Source organism: Cnephaeus nilssonii (assembly GCF_951640355.1).
Source record: "Cnephaeus nilssonii genome assembly, chromosome: 7".
Lineage (NCBI taxonomy): Eukaryota > Metazoa > Chordata > Mammalia > Chiroptera > Vespertilionidae > Cnephaeus > Cnephaeus nilssonii.
Window position 1 is genome coordinate 76,419,803 of NC_137078.1, and position 16,556 is coordinate 76,436,358.

Here is a 16,556-nt window from a genome sequence, read left to right on the forward strand (position 1 = left end):
AAAAGAAAGTATTTTAAACATAATGACATTTATATTTGCTTTTAAAGAAAATACTTTAGCAATAGCATGACAGAATAGAGTGGAGAATATGGAAAAGGAAAAATAGAAGAGTATTGCAATAATCCTGGTGAAAGAAGGGTGTCTGAGTTAAGGCAATCGTGGAGGCAATGGAACAGAGCAAAATTCAAGATGTACTTAGAGCCCTGGCCGATGTGGCTCAGTTGGTTGAGTGTCATCCCATGTAACAAGAGGTCACTGGCTCAATTCCCAGTCAGGGCAAATGGGAATCGGGACTGGTTGTGGGTAAGGGGCATGCTTCTCTCTCCTTCTCTCCCTTCTTCTCTCTCTCAAATCAATAAAAACTTTAAAAAAAAGAAAGATGTACTTAGATAGCAGAGTAAAAACAAACACAAAACTTGAGCCCTAGCAGGTATGGCTCAGTGGACAGAGCATTGGCCTGTGGACTGAAGGGTCCAAGGTTCAGATTCCAATCAAGGGCACATGCCTGGGTTGCGGGCTCAATCCACAGTAGGAGGCGTGCAGAAGGCAGCCAGTCAATGATTCTCTCTCATCATTGATGTTTCTATCTTTCTCTCCCTCTCCCTTCCTCTCTGAAGGCAATGTTGAGTTTAAAGGCTTGTGGGACAACCAGAGTGGAGATGTCAAATAGAGAGTTGTTTAAAGTTCAGGAACAAAGTTAGGCTAGACACGAAGATTTAGGAAGCAATAACATTGAGCTAAAGTAATCACTGAAGCCAAGGAATGTATGAAATTGCCCAGGAGTTAACCTGTAAGGTGAGAAAAGGAGCAGGCAGGAAAAAGAAGAATCAAGTAAGAATCTCATCCTAGAAGTCAGAGAAAGATAATACTCCAAAGAGGAAAAGACCAAAAGTATCTACAGAATTTATAACTAGGAAGTCATTGGCAACCATGGCCAGAGCAGTTTCAGTAAAGTGATTAAAACCCAAGTGAACTGAGGAGTGAGTAGGAGAGAAAACTATGGAGAACTATGTGAAGATGTACTCTTTTAAGAAATCTGGCTGTTCGTCATTCCTATCTTTTTAAAAGAACAAATAAGTGCCCGACTGGTATGGCTCAGTGGTTGAGTGTCGACCTATAAACCAGGAGGTCACAGTTCGATTCCCGGTCAGGGCACATGACCAGGTTGCAGGCTTGATCCCCAGTGGAGGATGTGCAGGAGGCAGTCAATCAATGATTCTCTCTCATCATTGAGGTTCCTCTCTCTCTCTCCTTCTCCTTTCCTCTCTGAAATCAATAAAAATATTTTAAAAAAGAGCAAATAAGCATATTTACATGGAGATGATGATAATAACAGCAGCTAATAGTTATTTATATGTGTTTACCTTGTGCCAGGCACTATTCTAAGAACTTAAAATTATCTCATTCACTGCACATAACCCTATGAGGTAAAGTATAATATTATCCTCATTTGACAAAAGGCATTTAGAAGTTAAGAAACTTGCTCAAGGTTACTCAATTATTAAGGAGCAGAGCCAGGGTTCAAACCCAGGCAGCCTGGCTCCAGCATCCATGCACTTTACCACTACATTACACCTCAGAGATAGGAGACTGCAGACCCAAGTCAGAGAGCCTCATGCAAAACAGGAGCTCAAAGTTTTTGCCAATTAGGTTAATGAATTTATTCAAACCTCACATAACTTGGTATTATCTCCCTCCTCCTTCCAAGGGAGAAAAGGGGGCAAATTCCTCCAAGTCTAAAATTAAGCTCTTAATACCTACTTGGAGGGTATTATTGAATTTACAAAAGACTAGGGTACCTAATAGGATCGGGGCAAGGGATCTGAATTTTAGTCCAATTCTGCCTTTTAACCCTTTGCACTCGCTAGCTTTTTTCTCGATTCCTTTATTCTACTCGGGATTTAATTTTTTAAATACCCCAGATTTTACAAAGCACGGCAGTAGAATAAAAAACTGGAGTTTCTTTTCATACAAACTTATTTATTTGGATTTTTTATATTTCAAATTATTGATACATTCAAAGAGTAATTTTAATCTCTATGCTAACCGTGTTGAGTCACACTCGACATCCGAGTGCAAAAGGTTAATAGTCATTTAACTTTGGACAAGTCAACTAATGAGGCTATCCTTCAGTTTTTCCGCCTATAAAGTAGGTGTGATAATTTTTGATCCATATAACTCACAATGTTATTATGAGATTCTAATACAAATATATGAAAGTGCTTTAAAAAAATTTAATCCCTAGCCGGTTTGGCTCAGTGGACAGAGTGCTGGCCTGTGGACTAAAGGGCCCCGGGTTCGATTCTGGTCAAGGGCACATGCCTGGACTGTGGGCTTGGTCCCCAGTAGGGGGCCTGCAGGAGGCAGCCAATCAATGGTTCTCTCATCATTGATGTTTCTCTCTCTCTCCCCCTTCCTCTCTGAAATCAATAAAAATATATTTTTAAAAATTTAAGTGCCACATAATCTGAGATTTTCTGATGTGGTAACATAAGCACCAAAAGAACCAGTTGGGGGCAGCACGATGCAGCACTTCAGATCCTTGGATGAGGCGGATCAGGTTTGGCAAGGCAGAGAATGGCTAAAAATACACCTAACTTCTCAAAAGGAAAACCTGCCGATCTGCTTCATCCTGCTTGATAATCCATCTTTGGAAATCTCAAAATGAGGCATATTGATGGCATTAGCACAGTGCCTTCCTTCATTTATTCACTGCAGTTGAATCTGTCCGTCGGTCACATATGAAGCGCTCACTTGCTAAAAAGAAACTGAACCTGCAAACTCCAAGCTATATGGGAGCAATGAAGCTGACACCTAATCATGCAGACAAACTTCTTTAGCTCTGAGAGTCAGAAAGATCTCAAGGGGTGGTGTTTCACTTGTTTGGCAGGGTGACACTGTAATATGGAAGGCCTGACTTCAGCAGCCACTCAGGTTTCCCATCTGAGGCCATGCAGAAACACTGACGTAAAGGCTGTCTGTAGGTGCACTATCTGTAGGCCCGACTAAGCCAGGCCTTTTAATTCTGGTTCAGAGAAACACATATACTCTCCAGGCATGTCTCTGAAGGCCTGAGAAATCCACAGACCAAGCCAAAGGGTGGAGAGCAGAGAAGAAAGGTGAGACAAGGTGAGGAATCACACTGGCTAGGCTCTGAATTTTCCAGGCAAAATGGAAAAAGTACAAACCAGTACCAGAGACGGAAACTAAACAAAGTTTATTGTTACAACCAATCTCTCTTGCTGGCCTTTTGTGAATACTCTGGTGGGGCTGATAAGTCTCTGGGCCTCAGAAACCACAACTTCTCAATGTCCCAAGACCTTTTGCATCTATGAGGAAAGGAAGTTTGAGATCTGCCAAGAAGGAAGATTTCTAAGTTGCTACACACTGTGTGCCCATTAGTTGGAACGTTTACTTCCCCATAGCAACTCCCAGTGCAGACTCAGCTGGTGTCCTCTGAGCAAATCCGGGAAGCAGAGGCAAGAGCAACTGCACTCGTACATTCAGCTTTCCCGGATGAGAATAACAGCTGCTTCGCTGTCTTTTTCTTCCAGACCACTCCCTTGGGCAGCCCTACAAAACAACCTAGGGCATTGGCAATATTTACATAACTTACCAGAAAGAGTTTTTACACTTTCCATTTCTTATTGTTCTTTTAAACTTTCAAGTTCAGAAAACTATAATATCAGCCACATGTTTAAGGTACTTCAATAACCCTCAGTGATTGTCCCTCAACTTCACCTACACCAAAACCTGTCTCTTCTCTACATGATCTAATAAAATATTAGAACAGAGTTCCTGCCATTTCATTCGTGTATGATATTGATTTCATTAAAAAGACTCCTTTTCCTAGAAGGCACTCAAGAGATAAATGTATGTTTACTAAACAACATAACCTATGCAAGAAATCATATGCCAACACCCTAAAAAAATCGCCAAAAGGACAGATAAGTGGATACTCAGTTCTCCACTTAAGAATATCAATTCAGGTTATTTCTAACAAACATTTATTGAGTACCCTTCCCCTTCCCACCACACCCATCTATATATATAAAGGCCAAGCAAGGCTAGAGATGGCTGTGGTTTAGGAGAACTCCCTTCAGGGAACGGGCGGTGGCTCCACCTGGGGATTCCTGAGGCCGTGTCTGTGGAAGATGTGGATTCCTACATGAAACAGCCTGGGAATGAGACTGCGGATACAGTGCTAAAGAAGTTGGATGAACAGTACCAGAAGTATAAGTTTATGGAACTCAACCTTGCTCAAAAGAAAAGGAAGCTAAAGGGTCAGATTCCTGAAATTAAGCAGATTTTAGAAATTCTGAAATACACGCAGAAGAAGAAGGAGTCCACCAATTCTTACTGGCAGATAACCTATATGGCAAAGCTTCAGTTCCTCCTACCGATAAAGTGTGTCTGTGGTTGGGGCCTAATATAATGCTTGAGTATGATATTGATGAAGCTCGGGCATCATTGGAAAAGAATTTAACCACTGCCACAAAGAATTTGGATTCTCTTGAGGAAGACCTTGACTTTCGTCAAGATCCACTGACTGCCACTGAAGTCAATATGGCCAGGGTTTATCAATGGGATGTAAAAAGAAGGAACAAAGATGATTCTACCAAGAACAAAGCATAATTCTGTCAATGAAAAATGTGTTTCATTTTTCCAAACATGTTCTTTTAAATATTCCAAAGCTTATTCTTAAAGGTTGACATTAGTTTGAATGTCTTTTTTTAAACAGCAAGAATGAATGACCATTAAAACTCTAAAAAGAGATAAACATCAACACCATGTTATGTATTTATTAAAACAAAATTAGTTCCACATATTTTATGGAATTAGCAGTTTTATTTATTTATTATTTTGCATTTCCAACATAGTAAATAGTACTTTCATCATTTTTTGTTTATTATAAGAAAAGTCTTCATTGAAATGGCTGAAAACGGATATATGCTGTGGAGGCTAAGTTCTGGACACTTAAGCAGTTTACTCTTTATTATATGATGTTACTCTCACTTAAATATTTGCAAACTTGCTTTTTTTCAGTACATGTGGGGCTTCATGGTCCTCTGTTGCTGTTATTTATTATACTATTCAGTACTTTACAGAAAATGATCACTTGCCTTTCTGAGTTGTTTTTTTGTTGTTTTTTTAAATATATTTTATTGATTTTTTACAGAGAAGAAGGGAGAAGGAGAGAGTTAGAAACATCGATGAGAGAAAAACATCGACCAGCTGCCTCCTGCACACCCCTACTGAGGATGTGCCCGCAACCAAGGTACATGCCCTTGACCAGAATCGAACCTGGGACCCTTGAGTCCGCAGGCCGACGCTCTATCCACTGAGCCAAACCGGCCAGGGCCTTCCTGAGTTTTTAGAGGGCTGTGAAGACACTTTTTCCTGTCCTGTGTCAGTGCATAGTGTCTTTGCAATGTCAACATAAGGGAGATTTCAGCCAACGTGAAATAACAAAATTACCCACTCAAAACTCTTGGCTAAGGTGATTTTGTATTTCTTCGTAGTTCTCCAAAGCAGCTGGACAAAAATATTAAGATTAAAAACAATGGTTGAAAAGACTTGGGGGGGAAAAAAAAGCCAGATATGTACACATATAATACCTTAATAAAAAAAAATTAAAAAACAAAAACAAAACAAAACAAAAGCCAAGCAACCAGAACGACCAGTCGCTATGACACACACTGAGGCCGGCCAACCGGCCGATGGGGGAGGGCCAGCCAGCCCACCTTCTGCGGCTGGCCTGGCCCCAATCAGCCACCCCCACCCAGATTAGGGGTGGGGCCAGTCGGCCAACCTCCAGTGTCCCCTCCCCCTGGCCGGCTGGCCAGGCAGACCCCACCCATGCACAAATTCGTGCACCGCACCTCTAGTATGAGAATAAGAACCAGTCCATTTACATCAACATTATATCCCCTAGTGCCTGAAGAATGCTTAGCACATAGTAAACATGGTTATATAAAAATACCACTCAGATTATACTTTAAAGAAGATCAGTAAAAGACACATAGGGAAGAAAATAATACCAATAGGTCTTTAACAGAAATAAATACTAAGGGTATGAAAGTAGAAACTGACTGTCTGAGGAGATTGGAAAATTTCAGAGAGGAAGTAACATCTGAGTTAGATCCTAAAAGATAGTTAGGAGTTGTCTAGGCCCGTGGTCAGCAAACTGCGGCTCGCGAGCCACATGCAGCTCTTTGGCCCCTTGAGTGTGGCTCTTCACAAAATACCACGGCCTGGGCAAGTCTATTTTGAAGAAGTGGCGTTAGAAGAAGTTTAAAAAATTTGGCTCTCAAAAGAAATTTCAATGGTTGTATGTTGATATTTGGCTCTGTTGACTAATGAGTTTGCCGACCACTGGTCTAGGCTGAAAGTATGGTTCTTTCCATATATCCCCTATTGGCTCTGATGATACCAACTAAGGCACAGATAGACACATAAACGTGTCCACACAGCATATTCTGGAGCAGCACTAGGCAATACCACTCACTCCACCCAAAGCTCCTGTTCCCAATTCTTGCTGATTCTAGTGAGCTACAGTAGCCTCACCTGATCATAACCAGTACGAAGAAGAATACAAAATGGTTGCTTTTATGTTGGTTTACTTTGAATTATCAATGTACTAATATCTGCAACCAAACAAGCTTATCTCTGTACAGTGGTTCAAACCCATATTCTGAGAGGCTCTGAAGAAAATTTCAACTGTACTATTCCTTTTTGAAAAATCTACCTGACTTGACTAAAGCTGGAGCATTTACCCAAGGCAGATAAATGTGCTGCTATCCAACTAACAGAGATCATTTGCTGCCACCTAATTAGCAGGGCTGTCCTGAGAAAGATCCATCCACCAAACATTACAAACCTACTATGTGGAAACAAAGATAAGTGGGGCCAGTTTCTACCCATAGTTCACAGTCTAGTAGAAGAGGACAGATAATCAACTAAAAAGTTTTTTCACACAGGACAATATTATGATGAGATATGCTACATACAAATATCATTTTAAAAGTAATATAAAAACTTATGGAGCCCTAGCCAGTTTGGCTCAGTGAACAGAGCATCGACCTGCGGACAGAAGGGTCCCAAGTTCAATTCCGGTCAAGAGCACATACCTCGGTTGCAGGCTCCTCCCTAACCCGGGCCCTCGTCAGGGCTCATGCAGGAGGCAACCAATTGATGTGTCTCTCTCACATCAATATTTCTCTCTGTCTTTCTCTTTCTCTCTCTCTCTCTCTCTCTCTCTTTTAAAAAAAATATATTTTTATTTCAGAGAGGAAGGGAGAGGGAGAGAGAGAGAAACATCAATAATGAGAGAGAATCATTGATGGGCTGCCTTCTGCACGCCCTCTCCCCATCCCTCACTGGGGATCAAGCCCACAACCCAGACATGTGCCCTTGACCGGAATTGAACCGGGACCCTTCAGTCTACAGGCTGATGCTCGATCCACTGAGCCAAACCAGCTAGGGCTCTTCCACTCTCTCTAAAAGTCAATGGAAAAATATCCTCGGGTGAGGATTAGAAACCAAAACCAAAACAAAAAAACTGTATGGAAAGGTCAGAAATTGAGGCCTGGAGAATAGTTATGAGGTTTCTAGACTCATCCAGGTGGGAAGCAATAAAGGCCTGAATAAGACAATGGCAGAAAGAATGAAAAGACGGTTAATATCTGAAGACATTTCTGAGGTAGAATCAACAGGATGCGATGTTTAATCAAAGGCAGGTAATAATTAAAAGATATAATGTGTACAAAGTATGTCCAGCACAATGCTTACCTCATACTACACAACGCATTCTCCCCACAATCAATATCTCATCATCATTATTCCTCCCCTGGGCCACTCCATTAGCTTTCTAACTAGTCTTTTGGTTTCCTTCGCATATCTTGAACACGCTTAGCTCTTATTCCCATCCATTTTAAATAATATAGCCAAGACCTTCTGAAATGTCAACCTGAAGCCACTCTCCTCTTAAAATTATTCAATGATGCCCTATTACTCTTAGAATAAACCCACAATCAGCATGGCAAACAAAGCCTTTCACTCCTGCTTATAAAGATTTCATTCCCTGCCTACCAGCATCTATGTACACATTGCTGATCCCTTTACCTGGATTACCCTCTCCCCACTGAGGCCTGGCTAATCACTCACTGTTGAGGATTCATTTCCATTTCATGGAACACAAATATAAAGTACAGAGATTAGTATTTATTCTTTTTTCCCCTGCATAAAGTATAAGTACGGGAGAAGGGATGAAGGGAGGGTACTGCAACACACCACATGAGAGATGACCAAATGCCTGATTTAGAGTGCTATTTTAGGCATGAAAAAGTGGGCTAGAGTTAGAATATGCAGAAAAAATTTAGCAAGTGAGTGACAGATATGAAACTGAGGAAAAAAAGAGTTAAAGGCAACTCAGATATTCCAAATTGAGGTGTACAGAGAAGCAGAGGGAAGAGATCCTGTAATCTTATGTGCTATCAGTAAGTCAGAAACCAGCATCAATGTCAAACAGCCAAATCAGTGGCTTGTTGAACCTCTGTTCTTTGGATGGGCCCTCGACAGAGGAAAGACTGGGCCTCGACCTACTTTTCACTGAAGTCCCACAATGCCATTGTGCTGGCCACTGTATGTTGTTGGTCGGCTCCAAACACAAAGGCTAGCAGACATCCCATCCTGCTGGCTTGGTTTAAAGAAGAAAAGAGCTTTGTTACTGCCCTGGGTAATTCCAGGACAGGCATCCCAAGAGTACCCTGTGGGAGGGTTGTGCTCCAAAGGAGCCTCCTGTTCTCAGCTCAAGGTTCCAAGCCACTGCAAGCACACATCCGTACATCTGCCAAGGCCCAACCAAGTTCAGCCTCCACTCCAGGAAGTCCACCGGGGCCTGTCTGACTTAAACAATCAGTAGTATTAAACTGACTCAAAGAGAAAGGGAAGCCAAAATGTGTTTCAGAATATTTAGTGTTTCACTTTCTGCTTTCATATATGTTCATCTATTGCCCAGAATACTCTTCTTCTGCTTCATAGCTTTGCTAATTTTTATTCATCCTTCTAAACCCCTTCTGAGTCTCTTATTTTAGAAAGCATTTCCTGATATCCCATCCCATACTTTGTACCATTTTAGCCTCCTGTATGTATGTCTACTATTGCTTATCACATTATACTAAAACCTTGATGGCAGAGACCAGGTGTTTCTCAACTTTATCAGTCCAGTATCCAGTAAAGTGAACAATAAATTGTTGAATGAACAAATGAATAAGTACATTTAAATAAATGGAGGCAGGTTTTAACTTCCCTCTTTTACTGGAAACCCTCCCAATTTAGTCATTATGATAATTTAAGATCAAAAAGAGAAATATGCTTTTAGAGCAATTTTCTGATAAATACCATGCAAAACAAATATTAATAATGCCTATTATATGGCAGATACTATGGTAGCATTGAATATAAAGAGTAATACAAAACAGTGTGTTTGGCCACTTGGTGATAGGAAACTCTGAGAAACCTTTCACCACTCTAATCAGCAGACTCCTTAAAGTGGTCAGAATCACATGAACTTAAAAAAATATAACTGATATCTTTTTTTGGAAACTATAGAAGATAGTTCTTTTATCAGCCGCTGAAAGCCAAGTAGAAGAGGCCATAAAGATATCTTCCCTCACTTCCTTCATGTTTCCCACAGATAGACACTTACTATAAACCCACTCACCACTTTGAAGAACATAGGTTTAACATACCTGAAGTAGTACAAGTGTTTTTCTATGCATGTAAGCTACTATAAACATTAAAATGATTGTTTACCCACAGATTCAAAAAAGTATGATTAAGCTTTCCCCATAGATTTTTAACTTTTAATCAAACAACTCATAATCAAACTCAAATTTGTTTAAATAAAGTAAACATTAAAAAGATAAATCTGTAGAACAAATTGTCTCAAAGAAATAAACTAAGATAAGAAAACTGTTCCCTTTACCCCATGAAGCTCTACTAGCAATCAATGGTCAGACATGATTTAAGATCAAGCCAGGGCTCCCGACCATTCATCCAGCCTGCTTTCCTATCCAAAATTCATAATAACTCTACCAGAACAATACATGGCTATTGGAGCCAAGTTTTAAAAGCATTCTTCCTTCCGGCTTGCTACCTACATCTGCTACAACCCCGCGCTCTCCAGACCCAGACAAGAATCTCTGACATTCACTTGGTGATTGAGCTCAGTGAAAGGAGCACAGAGCATCCTGTTAAGGAAGACAAAGCACCCCGCTTGCCCACCAGATCTGAGGAACAGGGGCTTCACAGTAACAAAATAAAAGTGGAAACCAAAAGAGGTTAGATTTCTAATTAGGGTGATTTATATTAAAGGAAACTCTGTCCTCAAATGAAGCAATCATTTCTTTTCTTTTTAAAAAAATATATTTTATTGATTTTTTACAGAGAGGAAGGGAGAGGGATAGAGAGTTAGAAACATCGATGAGAGAGAAACATCGATCAGCTGCCTCCTGCATACTCCCTACTGGGTATGTGCCTGCAACCAAGGTACATGCCCTTGACTGGAATTGAACCTGGGACCCTTCAGTCCACAGGCCAATGCTCTATCCACTGAGCCAAACCAGTCAGGGCGCAATCATTTATTTTACCTCTTCTGCCAATATCAGAACATGGCTTGACCTCTGGATAAGGAAGAAGTCAAGCAAAAGTTAAAGAAGGCAAACTAAAAGCTCAAATGGTATCTTCTAGTGGCAGAAGGTTGGCAGGGGGGGTGGTAGAAAGGGAGAAAAGGTTTTAGAGCTTTCCAATTTGCTATGTGGAAGACAGCTTCCCGGCACAACCATCCCTCCAATTGCAGGCAGAAATCTCTGAAGACTAAGGGTCAGATAGGTAACTAAATACCCAGAAATTCACAAAGATTTCTTGGACTATCAAAGGAAGGGGTGGGGAAAGAGGAACCAGTCAGTTCTGCTTCTATTGCAGAAAAAACAGATTTGAGGTCTGGTGTACACATTAAGTATCTACATCTTCAAGGAAAAAGAGAGAGCCTTTTCTTTTCCTTAGTTTCAGACCATCTCAAGTGTCAGAATGATGTGCCCTCTTAAATGAGAGTAAATGAGAAAATTCAGATGGTTAATTTTGAGTGAAGTAGTCTAGATTTATTTTACCAACTTGTTCAAAGTATCTTTCCTCTGTCAGCCACTGGGACTCTCTGGGAAGCTGCTAATGCTGATCTACGGCCAACTCTCAATTCAAGCAAAGCAGCAGATCTGGATATAATGTCACTCAGAAGGGTTTTGGGGATTCTAAATGGTAAAACAAATGTTCTAAATGTCTAGAAGCAGAATAGCACAGAATTCTGAACCCTTTTCCAAACAAATTCAGATGGTCCTGACATACAATTTCATTTCATAAGTTCATTGAGAACAGGTGAGATGCCATGTTTAGATCAGTGACTGGCAAAATAGGTCTCAATAAATAGTTGTTACATAAATTAAGTAAAGTGTCCCTAATCATTGTATGTCCCTAATTTACATATAGGGATCCCTTCCCCATTCTCCATAATCAGCTCTCATCAGTTAATTCAGTCGTTTAGAGCTTAAGGTCTTGTCCAAGGAAGGGCCTTAAAGATGCAGCGGTGTGCTATTCTTGGAAGGCTCAGACAAAGACTGTCTGGTCTTCTATAGTGAAGACACTACAGATGATCCCCAACTTACAATGGTTTGACTTAACAATTTTTTGACAGTATGATGGTGCAAAGCAATATGCATTCAGTAGAAATCACACTTTGAATTTTGATGTTTTCCTGGGCTATCGATATGTAGTACGATACTCTCTCATGATGCTGGGCAGCAACAGTGAGCCACACTCCCCAGTCAGGCACATAGTCATGAGGGCAAACCACTGGTACTCTACAGTGTACTGTGTCACCAGTGTTTTTGGATAGTGTGTTCTGAGCAAGTTTAAGACAGGCTAGGCTAAACTATGATGTTCAGCAGGTTAGGTGTATTAAATGCATTTTCAAAACATATTTCAAAATTTTAATCTTCTATCTCATCTTCATGAATGTTTCCTTATCTTCTAGGTATTCTCAGAAAAGTATTTCTATGATCTTATGTATAGGATAAGTTAGTTGATATCAACATACATTACCCTTATTTATCTCACTTGCCATGGATAGATAAAAATATTTTTCAAAAGTACATGTTCATAGGGAAAACAATGCCCACGGGCATAAAATCTACACTAATAAAAGAGAAAGATGCAAATTGACCATACCTTTGCGACACCCACCAGCCAATCAGGAGTGAGCATGCAAATTAACCCAACAAAGATTGTGGGGTAATTTGCATACACAGGCGTTGAGCAGCCGGGGGCGGGGCAGGATGCTTGCGTCATTGCCATGGCGACGACGCAGGCATTCTGCACCGCCCCAGCAGCTCCGGGCCTCTGGGCAGCGTGCCAGAGCGAAGGCAGAAAGGCAGTTCTGGCCTGAGCGAAGGCGGTGCCTGCAGCCAGGGGATAGGAAGGCCTAATCTTGCACAAATCTTCGTGCATCGGGCCTCTAGTAACAATATAATATGAAAGAGTAGACCTGAAAGGCAAGCCATTATAAGGCCCATATCATACACTTTCCTTCCATAACATCCTTGCCAAATAGTTAAAGCAATTCATATTTTAGTTTTATCAGGAGAAACAAGTTAGTAAATAGAATAAGAAGCACACTCACCATAACTACCCTTAATTGTGATGCCCTCAATTGTGTCAACACTCCAGCCTTCCAAAATCTAAAAACTTTGTCTTTAGCTTCCCTAGCTTGACGGAAAAGCAGTGTGTGAAGAAGCCTGACTACTTCTTCCACCCACCCCTACCTCTTCAGTGACCTCTACCAATTTGGTGCTAGTGTAAGGTGACCAGATTTTAACATTGGTAAAGCGGGACACCATTGACTGGGGGGGGGGGGGGGGGGTTCTTGATTAAAAATTTGGTCTATATGGAGCAACAAAAATTTTCATAGAACGCAAAAATAGTATTGTAATATATATTTTTAAATTTCAACGTAAGTACAATTTACAAATATAATAAATAAAAATTATGTATAGTATTATTTTATTCTTTGGCATATTTCTCATTTGAGTGAATATTTTTTTAGTAGATTGCTGTCGTTTAAAAGGTCATGAATTTGCCGTAACGTAAGTTGTAAGTGTCATTTTCAAGGCCGGTGCTAGACTTTTTGCTGCCACTATAAAATATAAATAATATGAGTACTGTCTGCTAAATTCAAGAAAATTTATGTATTTATGAAATAAATAAATAAATTACTTACCTAAATTATCTGAATAGCTGATTTGTAATGACATCACTTGTTTAACTAGCTTACTAGCACGCAGTACGATGTGTATCGTCTGAGAGACAGTTATAAAATGTTTTCGTCGTTGCCAATCCCAAAAAATGCCATTGTTCATTAAGTCCAAACAATGGTGGTCGAATTCTAACAACTGATCAACAATGCGAACTTTGATAAGCAGTTCTCGATAATGAGTTCTCAACAATTATTTGTTATTATTAAAGTTTAACATTATAAAATTAACAAAAATAATATAAAATTCATATCCTGGCTAAATAGCCACATGGCCGCCAGAATATCCCTTCCCGTTCTCCCGCCGTTCCCTAGCTTGTCGTGCATTCTTTCCAAAAATTGGGACTTTTTTAAAACGCCGCGGGACACGGGACAAATTGTTAAAAATCGGGACTGTCCCGCCAAAAGTGGGACGTCTGGTCACCTTATGCTAGTGGCAAACAAAACAGAAAATGGTCCCAGTCCTCACTGAACTGATATATGGAGAGAGACATAAACAAACAAACATTCAAATAAATGAAGAATTCTGATATGTTATGAGATGTGCTACAATGAAAAAGGAAAGGGTGGTTTCCAAGAGAATAATAAGTGAAGTCATGACCTAATTGGGGGGAGGTTATAAGGAAAAGCCACTACAATGAAGTGAAAATTTAAACTAAGATTTGAAAATTAAGGAACTAAGTAGGTAAAGAGTGGGAGGCCAGCTTTTCAAGTATTATTTAATCTCTCTAAGTCTCTGTTTCTTCTTACATAAAATAGCAATAATAATGGCTATATCTCAGAGGGTTGTCATAAGGATGAAAAAAGAAAATCCAATTAACATTCTAAAAATATGAGCTACTTCTTTAATGAGTATGTAATGATTTGATCATCAGAAAAGTATTTTAAAAAGTTTCCCTGCCCTGGTCAGTGATGCTCAGTGGTTAGAGTGTTGGCCCGCACACCAAAAGGTGGCGGGTTCAATTCTCCATGAAAGGCACATACCTGGGTTGCAGGTTCAATACCCAGCCCTGGTCAGGGCACGTGTATGAAGCAACCAATCGATATGTCTCTCTCACATCAATGTTTTTCCTTCTCTCTCTCTCTCTCTCTCTCTCTCTCTCTCTCTCTCTCTCCACCCCCCCTCCCTCCCTTCCACTCTCTCTAAATTCAATGGAAAAAATATCCGCGGGTGAGGATTAATAAGCAAAACAAAAAAATTAAAATTAAATAAAAAGTGTCCCTGATACTGTCAAGTACAATAAATCATTTGGTTAAAAAAAAAAAATGAAATATTTTGCCCAGCTGGCATGGCTCAGTGGTTGAGTGTCAAGCTATAAAATAGGATGTCATAGTTCAATTCTCGGTCAGGGCACATGCCCAGGTTGTGGGCTGGATCCCCAGTGTGGGGCATGAAGGAGGCAGCAAATCAATTATTCTCTCTCATTATTGATGTTTCTATCTCTCTCTCCTACTTCCTTCCTCTCTGAAATCAATAAAAAATATATTTAAAAAAAAAAAAGAAGTCTAGTGCTCAGTTCTGTTCCTTTTGGGTATACCAGAAATACATGTTTGACTGGCTAGCTGGATAGAAAATAAGTTGTTGAGCAAGTTAGTTACAGAGTCAAAGTATGACTACACAAGAGGTCTTACAATTGAACAGTGCAAAAGGCCATTAGGCCATTCAGAAATTATTCCATTCATGAGGCAAGAATTCCAGCCATTTACAGGTGCTAAAATGTGTTAGAAAATTTACCTTGACTTCACTTTTTAGATGGCATAAAATGTTTGCTTCCTTTCCTCCCTATTTAACCTTTTGCACTCGGATGTTGAGTGTGACTCGTCACGGTTAGCATTAGAATAAAGGAATCAAGAAAAAAGCAAGCGAGTGCAAAGGGTTAATCATCAGCCAATATCCATAGAGTATCTTCCAAATACAAGGCACTATTGGAAGATTAGAAGTATACAAATGAGTAAGATACTATCCCTGCTGTCATCTACACTAATAAGAGAAACATGCAAATTGACCATACCTCCGCCACGCTCACAAGTCACACCTGCCAGCCAATCAGGAGCGAGTATGCAAATTAACCCAACCAAGATGGCTGCAGCCACGGAGTGAGCAGGAGGCTTGGGTTTCCCCGGCAATGGAGGAAGCCTAGCTTCCCGCCCACTCTGGCCAGCCCTGGTATCCGCTCAAGGCTACAAAGTTTCAATTATAGAAGATAAATAAATCCCAGATACCAGGGCCTCCGCTTGGGTCGCCAGGGGGCGTGGCTGGCCTGCAAACCACCACAGGCCCCTCGCCCAGGCCGCCCCACGCCCCAAGGGAACCCCTACCCTGATCCGGGACACCCTTCAGGGCAAACCAGCCAGCCCCCACCAGGCCTCTATCCTATCTAATAAAAGAATATTATGCAAACGGACTGTCACTCTAACACACAAGATGGCTGCCCCCATGTGGTCAAAGATGGCTGCCTCCATGTGGACACAAGATGGCCAGCAGGGGAGGGAAGTTGGGAGGGACCAGGTCTGCAAGGGAGGGCAGTTGTGGGTGATCAGGCAGGCACGGGAGGGCAGTTGGGAGGGACCAGGCCTGCAAGGGAGGGCAGTTGGGAGCAATCAAGCCTGCAGGGGAGGGCAGTTAGGAGTGACCAGGCCGGCAGAGAAGGGAATTTGGGGGCGACCGGGCCTACAAGGAAGGGCAGTTGGGGGGGACCCAGGCCTGCAGGGGAGGGCAGTTAGGGTGACCAGGCCTGCAGGGGAGGGCAGTTAGAGGCAATCAGGCTGGCAGGGGAGCAGTTAGGCATCAATCAGCCTGGCAGGGGAGTGGTTAGGGGGTGATCAGGCTGGCAGGCAGAAGTGGTTAGGGGCAATCAGGCAGACAGGCAGGTGAGCAGTTGGGAGCCAGCAGTCCTGGATTGTGAGAGGGATGTCCGACTGCCCATTTAGGCCCAATCTCGGTAGAATTGGGCCTAAATGGGCAGTTGGACATCCCTTGAGGGGTCCCAGATTGGAATGGGTACAGGCTGAGCTGAGGGACATCCCCCCCGTGCACGAATTTCGTGCACCGGGTCTCTAGTATATAATAACCAGAAACTAATTGGTTTTACAAAGCACTTTCATAGTAACCTCTTTGAACCTTGTAACATCTTGAGACATTCTTGTCATCCTTTTTTTGTTTTAAATCCTCACCCGAGGATATTTTTCCCAT

At 41.3% G+C, this 16,556-nt stretch overlaps 1 protein-coding gene and 1 pseudogene across 3 annotated transcripts in view; one reads left to right on the forward strand and one right to left on the reverse strand.

Annotated features, from left to right (window-relative positions):
* TESK2 (testis associated actin remodelling kinase 2) overlaps positions 1–16,556 on the reverse strand; it is a 129,449-nt gene that overhangs the window by 11,551 nt on the left and 101,342 nt on the right. The window lies entirely within an intron of this gene.
* LOC307103837 (prefoldin subunit 3-like) lies at positions 4,132–4,635 on the forward strand (annotated as a pseudogene). Its single transcript has one exon. The product of its transcript is annotated as a prefoldin subunit 3-like (transcript).